At 43.4% G+C, this 7,195-nt stretch overlaps 1 protein-coding gene across 1 annotated transcript in view; it reads left to right on the top strand.

Annotated features, from left to right (window-relative positions):
* The window catches only part of LOC119432728 (uncharacterized), a 127,840-nt gene extending 127,156 nt beyond the window's left edge, over positions 1 to 684 (top strand). The window contains exon 8 of the mRNA XM_049658443.1: positions 543 to 684. The gene's annotated coding sequence lies outside the window, so the exon portion shown is untranslated. The remainder of the gene's footprint in view (positions 1 to 542) is intronic.
* Positions 685 to 7,195: the final 6,511 nt, after the last annotated feature.

A 7,195-nucleotide genomic window follows, 5' to 3' on the forward strand; every position in this document is an offset into this window, starting at 1 on the left:
TCCTTTGGATTGCCCCTCATACAGTGCGGTCCACTGTTAAAGCAAACGGGAACACTCCAGTGTGTTGCTCTCACTTTCCTGGCACTCCAGCTCCAAGTGCTAGCTGAAGGTATTTCAATGAATTATACAGTGGTGTACAGATGTGTAGGCACCGCCAACTGCAAGTCACCTGCTGCAGAGCTGTGTGCTTCCACACTTGCCAGAGCGGAAAGTTCATATGTGTTCTTCAATCATGTGTTCCCGTTAACAGTAGACCACACTGTAGATGCATGTCACTTAGATTTTGACCAACATTAGAGAATTAAGCAAACAAGAGGCTTGCACATGCAAGCCACTGTTGTCCCAACATTCTAAGCAAACTTCAGTTTGGGTGCGCAAGCTGCTTGCATCTGCTAGTCCAAAGCTCTCTATTCTTCTGAGATATCCTGTATGCTGATGTGGTACTTGGGGGGGTATGTGAACTCGATAAGTGAATAGATGTCTTAAATTAACATATGATTGTTGTGTTAAGTAGGAGTGATAGATTGCTGAATATTATGCAGGATGACGTCAAATGGCTGGTTGTTGCTGGAAACACGTACCATCATGGATAGTCTCAACAGTCTCTCGGTCCAAAGCCACCCGATAGCAGGCCATGGGCTCAGCCTGTTGTAGTGTTGTCATGCATTACAAGGTTAAACCATATTCATGCAACCTATCATGAAATCATTATACCGTATGCAATCGTGTAAAGCTAGCAGCCTCATTGTTTTTCATCATCTCGATGAGGTGCGGCCCTCTGAAGATCCATTTCGGTCCAGTTTTTCTGGCCCTGCATAATTTCCATGATTTCTTTTTATTCAAGGAATGAGTTACGCATTTATTAATTCACATGTGCACACCATGCACCCAGTGCCCATGTAGTCCTCACCACTGTCGCTGTCGCCGCTGGTCAGGCTCAGTTTGGAATGCACTAATGGTTATAATTGTCCTCCTTGTCATCCATGGCATAGATATGCCTCTGACTTTACAGCTTTTCACAACATTGTTCAAAGACACTGCATGGACTAACTGCAATGACACATGAGCTAATATTTTTAGAATATTGGGCTGTGGCTCTTTCATGAGTGTGATCCTTACTCAAGTTGTGCAGTGTACACTCCTTGGGGCCTGTTCCGAGAATTGTCTGTATCTATGTCTTTAAAAGATGCTCAGACTATGTTTACATGAACATAGTTCCTCCATGTCAGTTGGGTCTGCTAACATTTGTAAGGTGCTTTTTCTCTTTGAATGGCAATATCCATTCTACAAATCATTTGTGTAATGTCTTCCTTCAAAAACCCTTAAAAAAAAAAGTGGGATTCTAAATCATAACTTTTCTATTGCAAGCCGGGTGTTCTAACTACTGCTCTGAGGCAGTTTCGCTGAAGTTATGTAAAGTACAGCATATTAATTGTTCGACAGTTGTGCGTCGAGATGATTAGACCCACCACTTTGCATGTGCTTCACAAACTGATGTTGCAAGCATTGGGATGCAAATGCGAGATCAAAAACTCCAGGACTACAGCCTGGTGCTGCAAGAGCTGAGTCTGCACTTGCATGGCTCGCCTAACCGCCTGAATCCAATGTCACCATCTGTCCAGCTCATAGCATTTTGATGGAAAAATAATTAAAAAAAGGAATGAAAAGATGTGGCTCTATTATATGGCTTTCTTGGTTGAGGCAGTTACCTGTGCAGCAATAACGACGACCTTGAAACCTTCTTCATCACTCTTGCCCGTTGCCCACTGTACTACCATATAGACTCATGTAAGGGCTGCACCCCCAACTTGTCAGCTCGAAATTTTTGGACAAAAAAAAATTTCTAAAGAGAAGCAATCGCGTTCGGTAGCCCGATGTCGTGTGCACACATAGTTGAATTTTTGTGCGCTGCGTACTTCTGCATGCCGCTACTAGATGGTGAGAGCTATGTGCTGACCTCTGATGCAATGGCACATTCGGGGATCCGGGGTGTGCACTGCGCCGGCACCATTTTGACCAAAAGGTTTGGTTCCGTGTAAGGGATGTACCTCATCAAAATTGCGAAAAAAGAGTGTAGTCCTTACACGAGTCTATACGGTATAGAGTCAGTGACCTGCTCTTTGACCGAACAGCTGCTGATTATTTTCTTCAGTTTGTATGACCATGACCGGTGTGGAGTATGTGCACGCTCTCTCACAGAAGCACGCGTGTACTTCAGACTGGTCGTGGAATGACTACAGAATGCGCCGGGACATGTTCTCAAGGGGGCGCTACATAGGGAGCCTACATGAAAGCTTTCACTCTAAGAAAAGCTTGCACCCTTTGGGGCTTATCTAGTCCCTAGACAATAATCGTCATCTCTCTTGTGTGCTTTTCCTTTTTTTAACGCTGTGCATTTGGTACTTCCAGGTGGCAAACAGCATGCACATTATCAGCGTAACATAGCGTTATTTACTGGAAAGTAGTGCACATCAGTGTTTCCAAGAAAGCAAATGCAAGCAAGACAGCTGACGATTATTGTATGGGAACCAGCTACACTCCAAAAGGTGTAAGCATTTTTAGATTGTTCTTTTAGTGTGGTGATAGCCTTTGTAAGGGCCCATGCTGCTCAGTCCAAATCATAGCCATGTAATTCTAGTGCCAACGAGGGTGCCTTTAGCGGCGGCGCGAGCATATGTTGAGATTACAGCAGGGGCAGCGTCATTATACAAGATCTGGCCAGGCTTTTCACTTTGTTTTGTTCTGAATCATTTACATTTCCACTGAAAATGGAGGTTCTCAACCTTAATTGCAATAAGTCCGTGTCCAAACCGTAAAACCTGCTGCGCTGTGGGTTGCAAGAGTGTTAGCAGCGATGCTCCAGGTGAGAAGCTTTTGCCGGCACAGATATCGGTGAAGCTACGGCTCCAACTCTTGACCCTGCTGGTGCGTTGAAGAAAGTGAGCTACATGCTTGTTATTTTCGTTGAACTTGTTTCTGATGACTAACGGGTGCATTGTGGAGTTGCCTGCGGTACATTTTTTATACACCCGGTTGCGCTTGCTTTGTTCGGTAAACCGGGCATAATGTGCATGAATGATGAAAGTAAATTCAAATGCTAATGGCTGCTAAATGGCACTCGAACGTTAAAATTGTGATTTAGGTCAGCAGATATACCTCCGCTACATTGCCAGAACTGCCATTAACAGGCGTTAATTATTTTATAACCTTTTGGAACAAGCGAACGCACATGTAGCGCAGTGCTGACAGTGATACAGCGACGTCTTGCAGGTTGCTGTCCCATTGTACATATTGTTTAAAAATTGTTTACGCATTAGGAAAAGTTCGCATTCCAAACTCTCTGGCCTTGATCATCTGCTAAGCGGTTGCTTGCACACATGACACATTACTCCGTTTTGGAAGGCAACAGCTGATGTTTTGGGAGGGCTGAGGCAGTGTGTGTAATAGTGACGAATATGCTTTAGTATTCTTCATCCCAGTACAAACATTTATTAAGATGAAGCATATTGATTGGATAAAGACGAACTTGGCACTTAGGGTCACCGCCAGTGGCGGTTGAGAAAACGTCATCCTGAAGCGAAAATCAACCGATCCATACAAACTGCTTTGCTGTGGACGAGAACCTTCGCTTGAGCAAACATTCCGGTTCATGCGAACAAACAGCTGGTCATGGTCATTTTTGCGATGATAAAAAAAAAAAATGAAGATGGAGACGAACAGAATGAAAGAATAGAGTCAAACCAACAATGAGTAAAGAACCAACCAAAAAATAAGAATAATCATGTTGGGAAGGCCACTCGTGCGAGCCATGCTGTAGTGTTCACGTGATAAGAAAAAAAATTGAAGCACTGGCAAGATAAATTGGCACTGGCAAGACTGTGCGCATACCCGCCTTGCCCCTGTTCACCGTGCTGTTTTATTTCGTACCGGACGTTTATTTATTTGTTTGTTTATTTATTTCCTCGAAGGTTGCTTGTTGAGACGTTACATGAGGAAGTGGGTGGTTAATGGCAAACAAAGATACTAAAAGTCATGATGGAATGTTTTCGATGAGCCGCTTGAACGCTAGTGGGTCGATGATAGTGGCAACTTCGGCGGGCAGGCCATTCCAGTCTTGTGCTGTGCACAGGAAAAATGACTGATGAAAAGTCACGGTATGAGCATGTGGGGGATATACCATGTTAGAGTGACTGGTGCAGGCAATGCGATGGGCTCTTATTTGTACGGGTTGTCAAAAGACAAAGAATGGAAAAATTTATGAAAAAGGTTAGGACGTGCTATTCTACTGTGTGAGGCTAGAGCGGGTAAGTTTATTTGGGCTTTTAGTACTGAGATGCTTGAATTGTACAGATAATTAGACAGAATAAATTATAAATTGTGTCGCGTGGTTCTGAACCGACTCGAGAGCGTTAGTAAGGTTGTTGTGATGGGGTTCAGAAATAGCATTGGCATGCTCCAGCTTGGGCCGCACAAAAGTTTGGAAAGCAAGTTGTTTAATAGAGGAAGAAGCGAGGGAAAGGTAACGGCGTATATAACCTAGAGTACGATTAGTAGAATTACTTATGTGGTTAACATGACAGGTCCAAGTTAGGTCACGTGAGATATACACACCAAGATATTTGAATGAATCAGTTGTTGCAATCTGCGTGTTATTGATGCTATAATTATTGATGCTAAATAAATTGTTGTAAGATCCGGCAGTGAGACAGGTCAAACAGTATAAGCACGTAGGGAAAATACCAAGATTTTACCGACGTTGCGGCTGGAGACCAGCCTTCACTCCGACCGAGGTCGGTCCTCGGCCGGTCCCCAGGCCAAAACGTCACTAGCATTCTGGCATATTTTACTACGTGCTGTTATTTTTCGACCTATATATTTATATGGTGGTCCTGCCTTCATCAGAGTGATTATTCTGATCAAGGCAGGACCACTAGCCGAAACGTTAGTCAAGTTATCTTTTGTGCGTGCGGTACTAGGGCCTTCCTACATGACAAAATGGGATTTTACGTCACAGTCGGTGAAAGCACAACTCTCAAAGGCCACAGAAGTTGTGTTTGGGAGGTTCACTTTTTCTTTACTTATTTGACGTTGACGCCGAAAAAGGCAACTTCAAGCAGCTGTAGTGAAGCCAACTTTATCTAGAATTACACAAATTGTTATGAGTGTTCTGCAAATAAATATAGTATTCTGAGTGTATTTCAGGCATTTATTTAATGTGTTGATTCAACGAAGCACTTAGAAATTCGCATTTTGGAAACTTTTTTTTCAACAATAACTCGGGAAGTAAAGGATTAAACATATGTGATCTCAGAGTAAATAAGTCTAGCTGCAACACAGAACATTAGTTGCCTTGCTTCACTGACAACCTCAGGCATTACAACGATAGATTTTATGGTTTCACTCCTACTTACCTACAAAAGTGGACAAAATGCATGCATCTTTTGTATAACACAGCACTCGTAACGCACAACTAAACAAATGGAAATTTACGGGTAACCTAAAGAAGCCAAGGTGAACCTTCACTAATTAACAAGCAGGTAGCTTCACACTCGGGTGGCTCATGGAACAGTATACTGTGCCAAGAATCTTAGTCGAACAAGGGTGGTGATCGTCATGTGCAATGCCTCGGGGAAATGCATGCACCAGTACGACGATGCCTGTTTTCCTGTCTTTGCTCATGCCACATCAACAGATTAATCTTGATTAAATGATTAATTGAAAAATTGGAGAGTAATAATTGCCCCGCAGGTAGCATTACTGGTAATAAATTCACCTCCAGCGCTTGTCGAAGGGATACCGCAGTGCTAAAATCGACCTGCCAAGGGGGGGCCGGGCCCCCCTGAGCCCCCCCTGACTTTAAGTACTGGTACTAGCATTACTTTCGAGATATCCGTCTCCGAAGTATGCTAAATAATTCGCTTGCAAGTTAACAGCGCTGATCTCTACTATGTGTGGTTAAAGGGACTGTCTACCGCTCGGAACGTCTTTAGATTGCGGTGGGAATGAGAAGAGTGTGGGTCATTTTGAGGAAAATGAGCATGCTGGGACATGGGGTGAATAGGACTTGTTGAATAGGACAGCCGGAGCTAAACCTGCGAGCGAGCACAATCTTGGAGGCCATAAACGTAGTAGCGCATTGATAAATGACCTCCAAAATTAATATCACGTCCTGTTCTTTTAAAAATTCTGTAAAAAAGATTCTACTAACTTTCCAGAGAAACTACTGCACATTTAGACATTTCGAATAGTAGGCTTTTTATTACGCTACAATATAGAAGGTCCTTGAAATACGGTAGACAGTCCCTCTAACATTTTCTCAAAAGCGTCCCTATATATAGCAGTTCGGTACAATCTTTGAAACTAGGTTTCGGCTCATAGGGAGCGTATGAATGATCATGCAAAAGAAAATAAGTTCAAAGGTGAAGCCGGATATAGCGCATATGGTACACTTCAAACCGAAACTTGACCACTACAGAACGTGCTTAACAGCCTGAACAATGTGGCATTAATTTGCAAGAATTTAGTAACGAAGAGGCATGTAGGTAAGAAACGCAATAACACGTTTTTGCCATTAATTACAGAAAAGCGCGCCTTGTCAATCGTGAAAGCAGTGGTTCAAATTTGACTGCTTCGATAAATCGGGATGCGTTTACAAATAGAAAAGTCCCGTATTCAAGAACGCAATTTAAGTTGAAGCCCATGCTTGACTTGATTTAAATGAGGCCCCTTGTGATGCCTGTCATGAACGCGCCGGAGGAAACGCAGTGAGCTTCCTGGGCGCGTTCACACCAGGCGTTACTCAGATCAGCTCAAGCATAGAGTTACTATATATGCTTTTGGTAGCATATACAGTAACTTTACTCAAGCATTGGCTTCAACTTAAGTTGCGCCCTTGAATAGTCAGTGCATTTTGTTGGAGCACTTCTCGTAGAAATAGAAGTCTCTGCTGCGCGCGCTTTCAGTGAAACAGGCGTGCTGTCATCTACGAACTAGCGTGCAATCAATATTATTCGACGAAAGGGGCACCTTTTGTTTGTTTTTTTTTTTTGATAACACGGTGCCCGACGAAGGGTTCCGAAGCCGCCAGTAAGGAACTCGAACACTGCACATTTTAGTCCGCTTTGAAATTACCGCCTCGCTCGTCAAACCGGAAGCAGAACTCGAAACGAGGCCGGAAGTGTGACGTGAGCCCAAG

The sequence above is a fragment of the Dermacentor silvarum genome, chromosome 11 (genome assembly GCF_013339745.2).
Source record: "Dermacentor silvarum isolate Dsil-2018 chromosome 11, BIME_Dsil_1.4, whole genome shotgun sequence".
Classification (NCBI taxonomy): Eukaryota; Metazoa; Arthropoda; class Arachnida; order Ixodida; family Ixodidae; genus Dermacentor; species Dermacentor silvarum.